This window comes from Dromiciops gliroides, chromosome 3, assembly GCF_019393635.1.
Source record: "Dromiciops gliroides isolate mDroGli1 chromosome 3, mDroGli1.pri, whole genome shotgun sequence".
Classification (NCBI taxonomy): domain Eukaryota; kingdom Metazoa; phylum Chordata; class Mammalia; order Microbiotheria; family Microbiotheriidae; genus Dromiciops; species Dromiciops gliroides.
Window position 1 is genome coordinate 636,582,805 of NC_057863.1, and position 21,045 is coordinate 636,603,849.

Below are 21,045 nucleotides of genomic sequence, written 5' to 3' on the forward strand. Positions count from 1 at the left end.
AAATGTCTGAGGCAGGATTTGAACTCAGGTTGTCCTGACTCAAGGCCCAGCTCTCCATCGCACCAAATCAGCCCGTGAAAAGAGGTAGCCAAGACCCTTGTAAGTTTTTCAAGCAGGATTTGAATTGAGATCTTTCCAACTCTAAGTCCAACACTCTATTCACTGAGCCACCTCTGTATTTGAACCTCCCCCCTTCCTTTGATTCTAAATCCATCATTATTTTGTTAAGGGCTAAAATTCTAGCTAAACTGTCTAAAATATCTAATGAGTGGTCGCCAATAAATTATAAGCTTTAGCAAGAGTTAGACTTTTAAGCATTTATTAAGGAGAATAAGAATTTGGTAAAGAGAGAGAGAAAGGCCTAGATTCCTATCTATTAAAGGGAGAGCACATTTCTAGCTCCCTTCTCCACCAGAGTCCAGAGGAAAGAGCGCCAGAGTCAGCGCCAGTCTCTTCCTTCCTCCTCCCACTCGCCTGCGTCACTTCCTCATGCCAAAGAAAAGACTCCTGGTCTTGCCCTCAAAGACCTTCCCTTCATGGGCGGAACTCTTCTACATTAAGTCTCCAGCAGGTGGCGTCATTCCAATCATTACAATTTCCAGTGCCCCAGGTTGCCAGCTCTCTTGGAGATGTCAGGGATTGAGTCCAGGGCCTCCTATTTGCAAAGCATGTGATCTACCAATGAGGTACAAAGTTCAGGCTAGTTCTAGTTCAGGCTAGAGTTAGCTAGGTCAGGATTGGGAAAAGGGGCCCCCTGCATCAAAGGTCCTAGCTAAAGCCATCAAGCTCTCAAACCCCATGCTTCTCCAAGTCTCTGGGATGGCAGACAATAAAGAATCATAGAGATAGAATGGACCCCAAAGATAGGGTAATCCAAACCCTTTATTTTATGGAAACAGAAATTGAGGCTCAGGGAGTAGCCCATACTAGATATAACCATACTAGATATAACCCTTTTGTGAGTGCATTTCTGGGAAGCCCCAGGGGCAGAATCCTTACCCACAACTCCTCTGTTTGGGAAGAGGAAGGAACTTCTGGACTGGGCCCAGAGTTAAGTGATCTCAAAGCTGAGTCACATGCCTTTATTTTTTTTTACATATTTCTTGAATAAACTCTAATGTTCAGACAAAAGTTTGCTTGAAAAACAACAACAACAACAACAACAGGGGTTTTTAGTGGGTTACAATCTCCATATGAGTCAATGGTGCAGTATGGCATCCAGGAAAGCAAATTCAGTCTTGGCCTGACTTGAGAGGTGTGACTTCAAGGAATAAAGAGGTAATAGTCCTAATGTATTATGCCCTGGTCAGGCCACATCTGAGTACTGTGCTAATCCTGGTTTACCACTGTTCAGGAAGGCAGGTGAGAAGCAAAGTGTCTGATTGACATTGTTTAGTTCACTCTTGTCCAACTCTTCATGACCCCATGGACCACAGCATGCCTGGCTCTTCTATCCTCTACTATCTCCTGAAGTCACTCATTGCTTCTATGACACTATCTATCCATCTCATCCTCTACCATTTCTCCTCCTTTTGCCTTTAATGTTTCCTGGAATCAGTCTTTTCTAATGAGTCTTGTCTTCTCATTACGTGGCCAAATTATTTAAGCTTCAGCTTCAGGATTTGTCATTTCAGTGAATTAATTTCTTTAAGTTTTGACTGATTTGACATCCTTTATGTCCAAGGGACTCTCAAAAATCTTCTTCAACTTATATGATCTGATGTAAAATGAATTGAGCAGAATCAGGAGAACACTGTATACAGTCACAGCAATATTGTATGATGAACAATTGTGAATGGCTTAGCTATTCTCAGCAATACGATGATCTAAGACAATACCAAAGCACTCATGATGCAAAATTCTTTTTTTTTTTTCTTTCAGGGCAATGAGGGTTAAGTGACTTGCCCAGGGTCACACAGCTAGTAAGTGTCAAGTGTCTAAGGCTAGATTTGAATTCAGGTCTTCCTGAATTCAGGGCCAGTGCTTTATCCACTCCACCACCAAGGTGCCCCACATGACGCAAAATTGTGTCTACCTCCAGAGAAAGAACTGATGGAGTGTGAATGCAAATTGAAGTATTTTAATTTTCACTTTCTGTATTTTTTTTCATGGCTTTTTCCTCTTTGGGTCTGTACCTTCTTTCACAACATGATGAATATGGTAATATGTTTTACATGATTGAACATTTAAAAAAATCCAAGATTTAATTTAAAAAGCCTTCCCCAACACCACAATTCAAAATTATAGATTCCACAACTCTCACAGCCATACATCGCCTCTGGAAAACCATAGCTTTGACTGGAAGGACCTTGGTCAGCAAGGTGATATCTCTGCTTTTTAGTTGACTGTCCAGATTTGCCATAGATTTCCTTCCAAGGAGCAAGTAGCTTAACTTCATGGCTGCAGCCACCATCTGCAGTGATCTTTGAGGCTGTGAGAAATAATTAATAATAACCAATATCTTGAGGAGAAGCAGTGCTCTCCCCTTTTTTTCAAAGTTCCCCTTTCCCGCCCCTCTTCTGTCCCCTTCTGCCCCCTCTCCCTCCAAGGTCCAGTTCTCCTTGAAAGCAAGATTTCATTGAATCTCTTCATCTTGATCAGGTCCAACCCAATCTCACAAGGAATCTTAAGTGGAAACAACCATTTATCTAAATAACCAAAGGTTTCTCCATCCAGGCCAGGAAGGTCACTGGGAGTGGGCTATTGAAGAGGAAGACACTTTTTGAATTGATATCCCAAGGCTAGAGGTAATCTCTCTGTGTCAATTTGTTGTCCATTGATAACCTACTGTTTCAAAGGTATAAAAATTCCATGCCCCACCACAATGAGGTATTTGGTCAGAGATATCCAATGATAATCCTTTTATTAATAACCTCTTGGTCTTATTCATGAAATGATCAAATTATCTCAAAGTTGTCTCTCATAATTTTTTTTTTTTTAGTGAGGCAATTGGGGTTAAGTGACTTGTCCAGGGTCACACAGCTATTAAGTGTTAAGTGTCTGAAGCCAGATTTGAACTCAGGTACTCCTGACTCCAGGGCCAATGCTCTATCCACTGTGCCATCTAGCTTCCCTCTCATCATTTTTAATTATCAGAAGGTCAAGAATATAAAATCTGATGCTTCTTCCATTTCTTATCTAATTATTAGGAAATGATGGGACCAGTTGTCATGATCTTAGTTTGTTTTTTTGTTTGTTTATGATGTTAAGTTTCAAACCAGCTTTTACAATCTCTCTTTTTGCCCTCATCAAGAGGCTTCTTAATTCCTCTTCATTTTCTTTTTTGGGGGGGAGGGGTGGGGGGCAATGAGGGTTAAGTGACTTGCCCAGGGTCACACAGCTAGTGAGTGTCAAGTGTCTAAGGCTGAATTTGAACTCAGGTCCTTCTTAATCCAGGGCCAGTGCTTTATCCACTGCACCATCTAGCTGCCCCCTCCTCTTCATTTTCTGCCATTAGAGTGGTATCTTTTGCATATCTAAGATTAATACTATTTCTCCTGGCAACCTTAATTCTGGCTTTTGATTCATTCATCCTGGCATTTCCCATGATGTACTCTGAATATAAATTAGATGAAAAGCCTTAGCTTACTCCTTTCCCAGTCCTGAAGCAATAAATTGTTCTATGGTTAGTTCTAAGTGTTGTTTATTTTTCTTTCTTTCTTTCTTTTCTTTTTTTTTGGGGGGGGGGCAGGGCAATGAGGGTTAAGTGACTTGCCCAGGGTCACACAGCTAGTAAGCGTCAAGTGTCTGAGACCAGATTTGAACTCAGGTCCTCCTGAATCCAGGGCCAGTGCTTTATCCACTGCACCACCTAGCTGCCCCATAGCTACCTTTTTAAATGTAATTTTCATTTAAATTATTTTACTCATTGTGAATATTATTTGATATGTTAGAGAAAACAGACATATTACCTTGACTTTTAGTGAGATTATAAATGTAGCATCCCTTCCTGGGTTATTTCCCCAACTCTTACCTGAATTGGTAAGCTAGCTCTACAGAGGGTGGCTGATTAATATTCCCCTTGGGCTTCTAGGGGTAAACCTGAGAGTCTCTGGGCTTTTTCTAGCACGATTGCTCACAGTTCTTATCATCCATAGATAATTAGCTTTTAAACTGTAAGGGCCAAATTTAGTCATAATAAGAGTTAGCTCACCCTAATATCGAAGTAAGAAAAGAAACAGCCTCTTTCAAAATAACACAGTTTTATTAATGGGAACAAGTTTAAAACACTATCTGAATCACACAAGTGAGATCAATAGGACTAGAAACAATGTATAAACCTCTGGGGTAAAAAGAAAACCCCAGACACCTGAACCAGCCTCCAGCCCAGCTAGCTCTTAAAAAAACTAGCTCTGCCTAAAAAAAACCAAAAACTCACTTACCACACCCCAAATCTGTAGCTCTAGTCTCTTCTCTTTTGGTCTGAAGGTCAAACACCTGCAGCTCCTCTAAAACTGTCTTTCTTACCCATTTACCTCAGAATCCTCCTTAATTCACTTTCCCCTCTAACTCCTCCTAGCTCCAAACCCGAACTGACTTTCTAACTGACTTTTTTTTTAACGGTATCTAAACTGTCTCCCCCACCAGAAGGGGGAGGGGCCGTTCTTAGCCCTGCTGAGTACTCCCATTGACTCAGCACACCCACATGGTCTGTCCCCATTATAATCTAGCCAGACCCAAATGGGTGTGGGAAAGCTATTCTAGGGAGGCTTTTGAAACAATGTTTCAAGCACCTCTTGTTTGTTCAATTATCTCCCCCAAAACACTCATCTTCACTTAGGCTTTTCTTTCAGTCTGACCATAATAAAGCAAAGATAGTGTTATGAAAACCCCAAATCACAATTAATTCCTTACATTTCCCCCTTTGCTTCATTAAAAATCACAGAAAGAAAAAAAAAAAAGAAACACAGGGTGTTTCCTTGATGAAGCAATAAAAAACAACATAATATCATAACATATGCTAACAAACAATATGCTAATAACAATATAGGATAGGGAGAAAGGGAACATTTTTTCCAGAGGGGCAGTCCCTCATGGACTCATGCTTTGACAATGTCTACAGAGGGAAGGCCTCTGCAGAAAATACATATTACAAATAGTGTATATAATAACAGAAGGAAAAAACAAAAATGCTCATTTAAAGTCCTTGTGATGTGGGATGGAATTTGGGGTCAAATTCATTGTCCCAAAAGTATTACAAGACTCGGTGACTCAGTTTCCTAAGTTTTATTGCAATACTGAGGGTGACCACAGGGAGAGAACCAGAATATTGGAAAGGTATCTCTCAAATAAAGAAAGGAAGGACAGTTATATTTATACTGTGGATAAATTGATTATCAGTCTCATTATAATAATCTCTACCTTGGGGAGGTTCTGTCCTTCTCATTATAATATTCTCCACCTAGGGGTGATTCAGGGGAGGGCTTATCCTAATTTGGAGTTCCTGGGATCCTAAGCCAACCCCAAAGGTGGGTACCTTTTTCAGTGGAGGTGTGTTTTGGGGGTTTACACATCATAAGGTGAGTCTGAGGACAAATTTGGCCTTTTCTGTGCATGTCTTTCTGATTCCCATGGTTAGTTTCAAAATAAAATAATTTTTCTTTAGACTTTCTATAGCCTTGTCATTTTAGTCTAAGGTCATCATGGTCTCTCTCCCTCTGTTCCCGTTATGGACACTGATTTCTGTGGGTACAAGAACCTAGTATAAGTTATCCATTAACTGGGATCTAATTCCCTTTTGGAGCTAATATCTGAATTAGAGCTTTTATCTTAGGTTTTTCTATTAACCCCTTTTTGCCTCCTACATCACTTGAAATCTTGTCTTGGTTGACTGTTAAGATGCCATCAGGGAATCTGGATACTGGTCTCGATTCTGGTTGGCTCTGGATACTTTTACTTCTTTGGCTGTTGAACTGCTGGATTTCCACTAATCTTTAGTATAGCATTGTTAATGATGAAATTAAACAGTGAGAGTTCTTCAAAATATAACTCATATAGAACAAATTTAAACTTGCTAATAAGCATATTAGATAATAAATTTTAAGCTATTTTTGAAGCAGGTAAGAAAAGAACAGCTTTTATGGAAATATTTTCCCCAAACTGTGTAAAGGTGGGGGCAGGGAGGGGGGGGAGCTATTCTTCCTACTGTAGCCACAAAGTCCCTGAGGAGAGGAGGATCTGGTCCCCATGCCAATGAAAATTCCAGATCTTTTGACCTTTTATGGTTTATAACATCCTCACCTGATTGTTGAGGGGAGAGAGGAAATTGGGGGTGGAGTAGTGATGGAGGAGAAACTCTCTCCTCCTTTCCCTTAAAAGAAATTCCTTCTCCTAAGCCCTGATTCTTGTACCATTCCCTGCTGCAATGTGCACTTCCCTCCAGAAGTAGGTTTGATACTTTCAAATGAGATAATATTTGGAAAGCATTTAGCACAGTGCCAGGTATATCCATATCCATGTCCATGTCCATATCCATATCCATATCTTAATAAATGCTTATTTCAGTCATTCAATTACAAGGCATCCCTTGACCAGCATCATATTCTATCATACAATGACCTAAAGCCAGTATGATCCTTTCAAACTGGTGACACACAATCATACCCCTATTATTTTTGAATGTTTGATGTCTGGGACTTCTGTGATTATATTCATTAGGGGTCCCACATGTCCATGGGACAAGAAACACTTACAAAACAACCTTTTCTAGAAGATAGGGAAGCATTGTGATGTTGTAGAAATCATATTGGATTTGTCATCAGAGAAGTGGGTGTGGATCCCAGGTCTGCTATTTGTTGCCTATGTACCCTTGGTAATACTATTAATAATAGTAATCAGCATTTATGTCGAGCTTGCTATATGTCAGCTACTAGGTGCTAGGCACTTTACATTATTATCTCACTAAATCATCACAAGAACACGGGTATTATCCTGATTGCTGTGGTTATCCTCAATTTATAGTTGAGGAAACAGATTAAGTGACTTGCTCAAGGTCACACAGCTAATAAGTTTTTGAGGCTGGATTTGAACCCAAGTCTTCCTGACTCCAGGCCCTGTGCTCTGTGCACTGTGGTGCCACCTAGCTGCCCTATAATGGGGAGAATACTGTACTTACAATCAGAAGAGATGGGTTCAAATCCCTTGGATTCAATTTGAAATTTAACAATGCTTTTATTAACCACCTATTATAAGCTTTGGGGATACAAAGGCAAAACCAATACATGGCTTACTATGTGCCAAGCATGGTGCTAATTTCTGGAAATATGAATAGGAAAATGAGAGAGCCTCTCTTCTCAAAGAACATGACATATAGAGGAGGGATCAGTTACAGGACAGATGGAAAAGTCTAGATTTTATCAGGAACAGTTCTAGAAACAGGCAAAGGATGGCAGAGAAGTCTGTGAAGCATTTTTTTTAACTCAGTTAACTTTCCAAACAAACCAGAACAACAATGCTGCCTTTGTATAAATCTGTCATCTCTGTATCAGGAATCTAATACCATTCTTCTCATTCTCTCCCATCATGGTAAAGAAGATGATGGTGTTTCTTTTTGGTTATACAGGGCAGTGAGGATGAAGTGACTTGTCCAGGTTCACACAGTTAATGTGTCAAGTGTCTGAGGCTGGATTTGAATTCAAGTCCACCTGAATCCAGGGCTGGTGCTTTATCCACTGCACTACCTAGCTGCCCCCAAGAAGATGATTTTTCAAGAAAAGTTCTTGAATAAAAATCAACAACTCAGTGATATCATTCCAGTAAAGGCCCAGCTGCTCTTAAGGTTCAATGGTAGGTAAGGTACCATAACTTGGGGGTCATGGTGAAGCTGACAAGCCTTGGTGTTCCTGATCCATTGGCAGGTCAGATAGTAAGGTCCTCCATCTTGCTGGATTGATTGTAGTTGGCGATTCCCTGCTGATCCATGTGGGTATCCATGCCATCATGATGGCATCTAAGAATGGGACTTGGATTTCTGTGCCAAAAATTGTAACATAAGGATTGTGGGTCCTAGCCACAGATGAAGTGCATCCAGTAAAGTCTGGCATTTGTGGGCTAGCTTGCCAATTTAATGAGAAAGTGGCTTTGACAGGTGATGCAGGGGATGGATGGAGGGGGATTAGAAAGTCATTCACGTTTATCTGTCAAACTAAGTGTTGTCAATTCAGGGGAGACAAAAATCAAAGACACAAACTAGGAGAAAAACCCATGGCTTCAAATGGCTAATTACAAATTCACAAAATCTGGGCTGTGAACAAAATGCACTGGAATTCCTAATGAAAGGAGGCAAATATAACCACAGGACTACTGCCGCATGCCCATTGAAAATCATATTTAAATTAGGAGTTTCCTCCTGACAAGTTATATATACTCATATACATGCATTTGCAAATAGTATGTGTACTTATACCATGTGCATATGTAAGAATATATAAATATATACATAATAAAACACATACATATACAATGTGACACAAATATACAGACATGAACATGTATAGTACATGAATGTACTGCACACCTATACATACACACGTATGTGTAAACATGTGCATGTATTTAAATATGTATACCCATGCATATATGTCTATCATCTATTGATCCATCCATTCTTTCACCTATCCATCCATCTCTATATCATCTATCTATCCATCTATCATCTATCATCTTTATTTAAAAGGAGCAGGAAAGATGAAAGGGTGGGATATGGTAGGAGTGGGAGTGGTATTCCATACTGAGGAGGTGTACCTACATTCTTCTTATTAAAACAAAAATGTTTTCAATAGCAAGGCCAAAAGTAAAAAGATTTTCTGATTCCACCCAATTAACCAAAACATCCTATTTCCCAAATAGTTCTTTTAACTAAAATTTAACTAAAATTATTTTAAACAGACTTAGGAAGCAGGTACAATTAAAGAATTCAAAATATTTTCTTAGCCAGGGAATAGATCCCTTGCTGTATTTTCTTTTTTTTTTTTTTTTAAATCCATGAAGGTCAGCAACTCCTCTTAAAATAGTTGTTGCTTATTGTTGTATTTATTCATTCTGGTGCTATTTTTTTTTTTTTTGCGGGGCAATGGGGGTTAAGTGACTTGCCCAGGGTCGCACAGCTAGGAACTGTCAAGTGTCGGAGGCTGTGTGGTGCTATTTTTTACAAAGTAGGTTTTGAAAAGTTGATTCAGATGTGGCATCAATTGAAGATTCTTTCCCATCCTGACCACCTCTGTGGTTTATCCATGTCCTTCCTAAATGTAACATGGCACTCCATATGGGGGTATAACTAGGGTGTCATGCAATGGCATTCTCTTCTCTTTATTCCTAGAAATGCATCTCTTCATGCATCCCGAGATCCCATTAACACATTAGTTTCTAACCTCCTCTTTGTAATCCTCACACCTCTTAGATAACCATATAGCTTCGTGTACCCTCTATTAAAAAATAAATAAATTCTAGAGTTAACAAGTATATGCATCTAAGAAATAAAATAGATTAAGTTTTCACACAGATAATTTAATTCCATACATAATTAGATTTTTAGAACACAGTCAGATAAATTAATGAGATCCTTGATGTAGTTTCTTGTCAATCAACAATTTTATTCTTAGTAGAGTTTTTGAAAGAACTGCCCACATATTACCATAGTTTCCAGTTGTTTCATTGCTTTGGATTTGTTTGAGACTGGGTCAAAGAGTCTAGATGGACAGAGATAGTGTAAGCATATTCAGTAAAAATGGGATTCACTTCTTCAAGGGTCAATCAAAGACACTGTAACTTCATTCATTGGAAATCTGCTCAGAATTTGTAGTTATTTTGGAGATTAGTGAATTCTTCTTTCCTTGGATTGTTGCTATTTTTTTCTGGTTTGATATGTAAAGTATTTCCAATTCAATTCTCATTCATTTGGCTTAGGTCAGTAGGAGTTATTTCTTCAACCATTTCTTTCACATTTTTTGCATGTAATATACCAAATCCTCCCTTACCCACCCTGCCCTAACCTCCTCCCTCTTTTCTTTCCAACCACAAGTTATTTTCCCTAAAACTTACTACTTTCAAAACATTTCAATAGGATAATATAGTTATTTACTAAATATTTTCTGTAACCAGCCCCTTGACAAGTTTTTCATATCTCCTATTATACATATATACTGGATTGGGAACCTCTACATTCATTTTTTTTTTCCTATTGGTGCATCAATCTATTGAATCACATTTAGCTTTCAGTCTATGAAATCTCCTCGATCATTTTTAGGCAAATTGGCATCTAACCATAGGTCTTCCATTTTGAACCTGTGAGCAGCTTCTATAAAGTCATCAGGTCCCGAGGGGTAAAAGACAGAATAGGTGGTGAAGAAGTGGAGATAATGAGTAGAGAGACCTCTTTGTAGGAGTTTGACAGTGAATGGCAAGACAAATATGTGAGAATAGCTTGAGGAGACAAGTGGCTGGATAGAGGATTCAAGGATTGGAGAGATTTGAGTGTATTTGTGGACAGTGAGGGAGGGTAGAGAAATATTGAAGAGTGGATGAGGGGGAAGGAAAGGAGAGAGAGATGGGGTGAGGAGATACACACCCAGAGTGAGAGAAAAAGAAGAGAGAGCATTAATGGGACAATATCCCAAGGAATGGGAGGGGACAGAATCAAATAGAAAGAGTTAAATTTAACAAGGAGAAGAATCACTTCATCCTCTGAGTGGGGGAGAGGAAAAGACAAGTGAATACAAAGAGAAGACTTGATTAGAGGAGTGAGAAAGAAGAGGAAGTTCAGTGAACTAGGGAGGGAGGACTTTTGCAGGAGTACATTTTGGGGTGGTGGTGCTTGAGGAAAGAAGGAAAGGTTTGGAACATCTGTTTGAGAAGAGGTAACTTGAAAGAAAGACAAGGATTGCTGGGTAGCAATGAGGACCCCTATTGGAGTAAGATAATATGAATGGATGAGCTGCTTTCCCTTTTAGGGAGTTATTTCCTTCCCCTGTAAAATCAGGACTGGATGATAGCTGTTTGGGACAAACTGCCTCAGTTTATCCAACTAACTCGAGGAGACCACCAAGTCAAGCAGAGACAGATTTATTACATCCTCATGAGGACGGGCAAAACCCAATGACACATTGAAGTCTTGCAAAGATATGCCCAATCTTTTAGGTTTTTATAGTAATCTTGAAAAGGACTGTGCCCACATACACCTAGGGTGGATGAGTTCACAATCTAACATCCAATCCTGTCTCACCCAAGATGCGTACCCAGCTCGTGATCCATGTATGGAGACATGTCCAAGAACAAAGGGGAGAAGGGGAAGGGGTACAAGTCTGAGGAATGTCAAAGAAAGAGGGAGGCATAAATAACTCCCTTATCTGACTGCAATTAATCCATGACAGGGACTGGGATTCTGACATGTGAGAGGGGAGTTTTTTATTACAGGCCATAAACTAAGGTGTAGCTGGCATGTGGGAACTAAAGTAAATAGTATTAATTGGTAGAACTGTGACAAGTAATAAAACTTACTGGGGGACTGGATATCTCCCAGACCCCATCCCCAAAGTTCACAGTATTGTCCCAAGTCCATTATCTCAACAATAAAACTTAAAGGAGACAGTGAGAATTTGACAAGCAATTAACTTTTAGGAAAAGTGAGAGGCTAGCTATTCTGGGGGGGGGGGAGCCTAGATATCTTTCATACTTCATCCTCAGAATTTAATCTGACTCAAATCCATAATTGTCCCACACAATAGCTATGTTTCCTTTCAGTTTTAATATCCTGTGATATAAATAGGAATTCTAGCATCTAGAGCAAATTTGGTTATGATGTCTAGGTATGACTACTTGGTTGAGATGGATTGGAAGCAAACACAGTGACAGCTGAGAAGCTTGAGAAACTGGGAGACTGATGCATAAATGGGCCAGAATAAACCTATAAATCAGGTATTGAACTTTTGCGGGGAGGGACAGTGACCTAGATGTCCTTAGAAGATAACACCAAGTTTTTGAGTAGGATGGCCTGAACTTTAACAGAGGAGAAGGTAAAATTGAAAAATGAATTTAATTCTATTTTTAAGACTTAGCCAAGCTGCATAGGTTAATACTTTCCCACACAGTGTGAATATCAACTCCTTATAACTTCCCCTTCCACCTCCATTTTCGAGAAGCTTGTCTAAAGGTGAAGTTTTTGTCTGGTAGGTACCTCTACCTTTGATGAGGTAGCCTCTGATCATTTGAGTCTCAATTCCATTATTTTACATTGTAACTCCACCCCAGTATTCAAGTTGATTTAATTATAGCTGTTACAGACTACACCCTCTATTGATTAATCCTATCACCTGAAGATTACTCCCATCTCTCAAGGAGGAAATAATAGGGAGGAGCTGAGGTTAACTCTGAATCCTCCTTAAGATGTCTATCAATAAAGACTGTCTTTTCTTTGCCAGGAGAGGTCCAAATGTTGTACTGTCAGGCCAATCAGAAGGAAGACTCACCTGGGTTTAAAAGACCTTGTCTAGGGGGCAGTTAGATGGCACAATGGATAAAACACTGTTCCTAGGTTCAGGAGGACCTGAGTTCAAATTTGGCTTCAGACACTTGACACTTACTAGGTGTGTGACTCTGGGCAAATCGCTTAATCCTCATTGCCCCCCAAAACAAAAACAAACAAACAAACAAACAAACAAACAAACAAATAAATAAATAAATAGATAAATAAATAAATAAATAAAAGACCCTGTCTGCCCACACTCAGGATCTTTGATCTTTAAGAGAGACCATTGACCCAATTTATTTGTTATTGCTAGCCTAACTAATAAATTGATTGTGCTCAGGTCCCTGGCTTTGCTGAGTTGGTCAGTGGTCCATTTTTTTTTTCAAACAGCTATATGTATCACTTTTAATAAACCATTATCTTTCCCTGGAGAAAATCATTCCTCAGTTTGTCTCAATGTCATTTTATTCACAAGAGTTCCTATTTAATGAGGATAGCAGAGGGAGAGGATGAAGGTGGCAGTGAGGGGTGAGAAATGTGCCAACCCCTCTCCTTGTCCCTATGTGTGACAGGGAATAGATCTTTGAGGTCAGAGATTATTCCATTCTTCCAAGTCATAAATCTTCTAGTCCACATTTCTCCATCTTTTCCATTGAGATTTTAAAATTCAATCAGGCCCAGCCTGCTTCACTCTGGCTGTTGGGTTGGTCCAAAGCAGCCCAAGATGGCCAACTTCGAGGACCAGGTGTCTGATGAAGAGAAGGTACGATGAAGAGAAGGTACGGATAGCTGCCAAGTTTATCACTCATGCTCCCCCAGGAGAATGTAATAAAGTGTTTAATGATGTTTGGCTACTACTTACCAATGACAATCTTCTCAGGGAAGGGGCAGCTCATGCATTTGCCCAGTATAATATGGATCAGTTCTCTCCAGCGAAGAAAGAAGGATATGATGATCAGGTCTTAATTACAGAACATGGTGACCTGGGTAGTGGCAGATTTTTAGATCCAAGAAATAAAGTTTCCTTTAAGTTTCATCACTTATGGAAAGAAGCAAGTGACCCTCAACCTGAGGACATAGAAGGACCTCTGAAGTCATGGAGGGAATCCTGTGACAGTGCATTAAGGGCCTATGTGAAAGATTACTATTCCAATGGCTTCTGTACTGTTTATGCTAAAATTATAGATGGGAAGAAGACTATTATTGCTTCTATTGAGAGCCACTAATTTCAGCCTAAAAACTTCTGGATTGGTTGTTGGAGATCAGAGTGAAAGTTTACCATCACACCACCTATAGCTCAGGTGGTTGGAGTGCTAAAGATTCAGGTCCATTACTATGAAGATGGCAATGTTCAGTTGGTTAGTCACAAAGATGTACAGGATTAAGTAACTATTACTGATGATGTACAAAATGCCAAGGAATTTATTAAAATCAGAACATGCCGAAAATGAGTATCAGACCGAGATTAGTGAGAACTATCAGACAATGTCAGACACCACATTCAAGGCCTTGCGCAGGCAGCTTCTAGTCACTGGCACCAAAATCTACTGAAACAAGATACTCGGCTACAAGATTGGCAAAGAAATGCAAAATGCTTAAGGCTGGATGTGAAATTGTAACATGTAAAAAAAAGGAGAAGAAGAAGAAGAAGAAGAAGAAGAAAAAGAAGAAGAAGAAGAAGAAGAAGAAGAAGAAGAAGAAGAAGAAGAAGAAGAAGAAGAAGAAGAAGAAGAAGAAGAAGAAGAAGAAAGGAAAGAGAAAAAAGAGTCAAAGTATGGTCTTCTAAGTAGGTGGTTTATAAACAAGTACGGTATTTTGCTAGGGCTTTCAAAGTTAACAGATTTTCTAGCCTCTTGGAATACTATTGAACCAATAGCATTGTCTTGATGGTTTTTTATGTGTGTGTGGTCCTTATCATGTAACTTCCTATTGTGACTGTATCTACTTGTAGGATTTTTTTTAAAAATTCAGTTATTTTTAACATTGCAAAAAGAAAGCAAGAGATATATGCTGGAATTTATATACTGGTTAGAAAATTTCCTAGCCATGAAAGCCATCTCACAAACAGGCAGGTAATGTTTTCAATACTCTCCCACCCTTATCCTTAATAGCACTTCTGGTACACCAGTGGTTTTTACTGATCAACCAATAGCAAAAGATGCTATGCTGCAAAATATGTCTACAAACATCCTTTCTCTTCTGACTGCTGATTGCCATTTAATGGCATCCTGGTAGCTGTAGATTTTTAAATATTTGGAATGGGGTTTTTAAGGTCCCTTTGAAGGAAAAGGGGGGTTTTCTGGAAATTCCATAATGACCAGCTTCTCTGGGGAAAATCTGGGGATTGCGTGTTTATTTTTTAATCCAAAGACTTGAACCACATTCTCTCCAAGTCAACTTGTTTGCTTTCTTCCTTTTTCCAAAAATTCTCTTCCCCCTAGTAACATGGTTGTTGTAAGCATCTGCATTTTTAGAATATATTACCCAATTTATATATATATATATTTTATATTCAAGAACTTCTGACACAGTCTGGATGTAGAAGAATAAATATTAAAACTTGAAAAATGCAGATGCCTAAGGAATAATAGGCATATTGTGCTTTAATGCTTTGTGGCAGGTTACTAGAGTTTATACTGTAAGTGTATGAATCAGACAAGTGCATAAATTACAAATAAAAACAAAAAAGAATCGCATCAAAGTGAGAAGAATAACTTCTAAGCAGTGTCTTTCTGTTGTTACCTGTTTCTTAATGTACTTAAAGGGAACACTGGCAATTCACTCTAAGTGGTTTGTAAAACTAGGTTGACATTCTTCTTTGGTCCTGCCTATCAAGAACTCATTAGACTATGCTGCAGCAGCCCTTCCATGAGGGTGAGTAATGTATGTGTTCCATAGCTCTCAAAACAGAGACACCACAGATTTGCTATAGCTAGTATTGGAACTATGTATGGTGAATTCATTCTACATTGTTTACACTTAGGTGACCAGGCCTTAAAATGAGGTCATTTTTTTTTTTTAAACCAAGTGCTGTCTTGCTATCTCCAAATACACATTGAAGAGGAGGATGTTTGTGCTTAAAGTGGCATTGTTTTTGTTCAGTAACATGGTTAAGCAAGAGTGTTTCCAAAGTGTCCCATTACTTATGTAAACTTTTTTTCCAAAATAAAGTATATTTGTATTATTTGACATTCATAATATCCATCCATATTACAAAATCCTCTGTACCTACTAGTAGAAATACAATGGTTTTGTTCTAAAAAAAAAAAAAAAAAGAAGTCAATCAGCAAGCATTTATTAAGCATCTGCTGTGTACCAGGCATCATGCTAGATGCTGATGATAAAAAGACAAAATTGAAATAGTCCCTGTCTTCAAGGAACTTGCACTGGAATGAGGGAGGTGGCATGTATAGGAGTAACACCTTTATGTGGGGTGGCCTGATATGAACTTCTATAGTATGTCCATCCATGTTCCCTCCTATTTGTCTTACTCCAATCTGTGTTCAAAATGATAAGTTCAGATTCCCAGAGAAGGTCCAACATCACATACGACTCAAACTCAGTGTTCAAAACATGGGTGGTAGATATAGGAAGGCTCCTCAGCCCCTGCCCCTACCCCACTTGCCACTGCAGCTTCTGAGCCCCCACTGGTGTGCTTCCCATGTATATGAACAAAGCTACTCACAATAATGGCAGCATTAACTCTCAAAATGATTCTATTTTCCTTATTTATTCATTTTTAACATTCATCTTACACATTTTGAGTTCCAAATTCTCTTTTTCCTCTTACTCTTTACCTATTGAGAAAGCAAACAATATAATATCCATCATATATGTGAATTCAAGCAAAACATATTTGTATATTAGACATGTTGCCAAAAAAAAGCAAGAAAGATAAAGAAAATATAGACATGGTTCCAAATTGTTCTCCACCACGTTTGGGTTTACTACTCCACCAACAATGCATTAATATACCTAATTTTCTGTATCACCTCCAGCATTTTCATTTTCCTTTTCTGTATGTTAGCCAATCTGATACGTGTGAGGCGGTACCTTAGAAATGTTTTGCTTTTGCATTTCTCTAATCAATTGTGATTTCGAACATTTTTATATGACTATTGACAGCTTTGATTTCTTCTGAAAATTGCCTGTTCATAGCATTTGACCCTTTATCATTTGGACAATGGCTCTTTTTTTTTTTTTTTTTTTTTTTTTACAAATTTGACTCTATTCCTTATGTATTTGAGAAATGAGGCCTTTATCAGAGAAATTTCCTATAAAATCCCCTCCCCACCCCCAGTTTCTTGCTTTCTTTTAAATTTTGAATGCATTGGTTTTGTCTGTGCAAAATCTTTTAAATTTTGTGTAATTAAAATTATTCATTTTACTTCTTGTAATCTTCTTCATTTCCATTTTGGTCACAAATTATTCCCTTAACCATAGATCTGACAGGTACATTTTTCTATGTTTCCCTAGTTTGTTTGTGGTATCACTACTTATGTCTAAATCATGTACCCATTTTGACCTTTTGGAATGCAGTGTGAGATTTGGTCTATGCCTAGTTTCTGCCTAACTGCTTTCCAATTTTTCCAGCAATTTTTGTCAAATGATGAATTCTTCTCCCAATGGATCTTTTCATTTATGAAATACTAGATTACTATGGTTATTTACTACTGTGTATTGTGTACCTAATCTTTCCCACTGACTCACAACTCTATTTGTTAGGCAGTACCAGATTGTTTTAATGATTAACACTTTGTAATAATGCTTGAAATCTGGAACTGCTAGACCACTTCCCTTTGCCCCCTCCCCCAGTTGATTCCTTTGACAGTCTTGTCCTTTTCTTCTTTCAGATGGATTTTGTGATTATTTTTTCTAGTTCTTTAAAATAATTCTTTGGTAGTTTGATTGCTTTGGCACTGGATAAGTAAATTAACTTATGTAGAATTGCCATTTTTATTATATTAGTTTCATCTACACATGAGCAATTAATATTTTTCCAATTGTTTAGATCTATCTTATTTGTGTAAAAAAATGTTTTGTAATTGTTCTAATATGGTTCCTGGTTTTGTCTTAGCAGGTAGACTCCTAAGTATTTGATACTTTCCATAGATATTTTAAATGGAATTTCTGACTATAAAACTATGCTGCTAGACCTATATCCTAAAGAGATTTTATAAAAAGAGGAGGGGAAGAACCTGTTTGTATAAAAATATTTATAGCAGCTCTTCTTGTGGTGACTAAGAATTGGAAATTGAAGGGATGCCCATCAACTGGGGTATGACTGAACAGTTGTCATACATGAGTATAATAGAATAGTATTGTGCTATGAGAAATGATAACCATGATGATTTCAGAAAAATCTGAAAAGACTTACACAAACTGATACAAAGTGAAGTGAGCATAACCAGGAGAACATTATACACAGTAACATCAATATTGTATGATAGAGAACTGTGAATGATGTAGCTATTCTTATCAATACAATGATCCAAGACAATCCCAAAGGAATCATGGTTAAAAGTGCTATTCACCTCCAGAGAAAGTATTGATGTTGTCTGAATACAGATTGAAGCATACTATTTTTCATTTTCTTTCTCTCTTTCCTTTTTTTATTTTATTTGAATCTTCTTGCACAAAATGACTAACATGGAGATGTTTTACATGCCTGCACATGTATAACCTACATCATATTGCTTACTGTATCAGGGAGGAAGGAGTGAAGAGAAAGGAATATAGAATTTGGAACCCAAAAATTAAAAAAAAAACAAAGAATGTTAAAACTTGTTTTTACATTCAATTGGGAAAAAGAAAATATTATTAAAAATAAATGGAATTTATAAATATGTTCCTGCTGAGTTTTGTAGAAATACTGATGATTGGTGTGCTTTTATTTTATATCTTGTAATTTTGCTAGTGTCAATTATTTCAAATAATTTTTTAGTTAATTCTCTAGATTTCTCTGAGTATTCCATCATATCATCTGCATAGAATGATAGTTTTACTTCCTCATTGCCTATTCTTTTTCTTTTAATTTCATTTTCATATCTTATTTGTGAAGCTAGAATTTCTAGTACAATATTGAATCAAAATGGTGGGTAATGGACATCATTGTTTTCCCCCGATCATAATGGGAAGGCTTCTAGTCTATCCTCATTGCAGATAGTGCTTTCTCTTGGTTTTAGATAGATAGCACTTATCATTTTAAGAATTTTATTTTATTCCTGTACTTTCTAATGTTTTTAAAAGGAATGGGTGTTGAATATTGTCACAAACTTTTTCTATGTCTTGATACAATCATGTAGTTTTGCTGTTCCTGTTATTAACATAGTCAGTCGTGCTTATAGTTTTCATAATATTGATCCAGCTGAGAAAATAAATTGATTCTGATTACATTTTGCAATTAATTCTATTCTGTATCATCCCAAACATTTTAAAATTACTTAAGTCATGTTTCTTTGTCTTTGAGTTAAGTTCAAAAATGTAGTTTTTCTCTCTGAGCTAAGTGGTCCCATAAATCACCTCAATTCTACCACAATTCATATTGTGTCTACACATCTTACTGCCTATGTACAATTTAGGGATATCAGTTATCCAAATAACAACCCCTGCAAGATGTCGGTGGGCACCAGAAAGCCTGTTATCTTTGCTATATTAGTTATTCTTCAAGAAAATCTGGACTGTTAACACTCTAACTAGCCATGCAGGTGGATACCACCAATGAGTTTTCCAGATCAACAAGATGAAAGAAGAGGTTGTTACTAGTCCTGTATTACTGACTTCCATCCAATCACATTGTTTTCCATCATCTATGATACTTCAGACTTTGTAATCAACTGTACTGTTTTGTGCTTCCCGTTCTCTGTTCTCTTGTACTTTATTTTTTTATTTTTTTCCATCCATATATTTATTTTTTTTAATTTATTTTTTATTTTATTATTTTTTTAGAATAGAATTTTATTTTCCAAAATATATGTAAAAACAAATTTTAACATCAATTTAAAAAAAAAATTGTTCCAACTTCTCTTCCTCCTCTATTCCCACCCCCACCCACTAGAACTCAAGCATTTCAAAATAAATTATACATGAGTAGTCATGGAAAACATTCCCACATTAGCTAGGTTGTGAGGAAAAAACAGTCAAAAAACTCCCAAAACTTCAGACTGAGGAATTGTCAAAGAGAAAAAACATTTTTTTTTAAAAAATGTGTTTCCAGGGGCAGCTAGGTGGTGCAGTGGACAGAGCACCGGCCCTGGAACCAGGAGCACCCGTGCCCAAATCCAGCCCCACACACCCAACACCCACCAGCCACATGACCCCGGGCAAGTCACCCAACCCCAATTGCCTCACCAAAAAAGAAAAAAAAAAGAGAAAAGAAAAAAAATGTGTTTCCAACTATTTCAGATACTATCACTTCTTTCTCTGTAGATGGGTTGCCATTTTCATAGTCCTTCAGGGTTATATTGGACCATTGCCTTGCTGAAAATAACCACATGCTTCCCAGCAGATCTTCTTACACTATTGCTGTTATTTTGTATACAGTGCATTTCACTCTGCTTCAGTTCATGTAGGTCTTTCCAGGTTTTTCTAATAGTATCCTGTTCATCATACCCTAAATAATGTACCTTAAACTTGACAAAGAATTTTCTTCGTATTAGCCCAGCAAAGTCATCATAACTATTTCCCTCCATCCTATTCCCTTCCCATGATATTTACTCTATTTTCCATCTTCTTTTAAACTATTCCTCCTCAAAAGTATTTTACTTCTGACTGTCCCCTCCCCTACTCTACACTCCCTTTTTTTCCACCCTTCCTTCCTTATCCTCTTCCCCTCATACTTTCCTGTAAGGTTAAATAGATTACTCCTCCCAACTGGGTGTGAATGTTATTCCCTCCATGAGCCAACTCTGATGAGTTTAAGGTCTTTGAGCTAATTCTATGTTCCAAATTTTCTTCCTCCCTCTCTCCTCAACCCTCCCTATGAAATCAAGCAATTCAATATTTCATACTTGTGCCGTTATGCAGAACGTCTTCACCTTCCTTGAAAGTATTTTGCTTTTTACTACTCTCTCCCAGAATCTGCCTTTCCCTCCTTCCCCTCCCCCCCTTATCTCCCTCCCCTCCCTCAGGGCAAAATATATTACTATACCCACTTGAGTATGTATGTTAGTCCTTCTTTGAGTCAATTCTGATGATATTAAGGTTCAATCACTCCCCAATTCCTTCCCCCTCTTCCCCTCCCCTCCATAAGCTTTTTTCATGTTTCCTTCATATGAATAACCTCTCCCCAGATCATCTCTCCCCTTTGTTAAGGGCTAAAATTCTAGCTAAACTGTCTAAAATATCTAATGAGTGGTCGCCAATAAATTATAAGCTTTAGCAAGAGTTAGACTTTTAAGCATTTATTAAGGAGAATAAGAATTTGGTAAAGAGAGAGAGAAAGGCCTAGATTCCTATCTATTAAAGGGAGAGCACATTTCTAGCTCCGCTCTCCACCAGAGTCCAAAGGAAAAAGCCTGAGACTGAGCGCCAGTCTCTTCCTTCCTCCTCCCACTCGTCCGCGTCACTTCCTGATGCCTGGTCTT

At 38.0% G+C, this 21,045-nt stretch overlaps 1 pseudogene; it reads left to right on the forward strand.

Moving 5' to 3' along the window:
• Positions 1–13,184: 13,184 nt before the first annotated feature.
• Positions 13,185–14,059, forward strand: LOC122751067 (annotated as a pseudogene).
• The last annotated feature ends 6,986 nt before the right edge of the window (positions 14,060–21,045 follow it).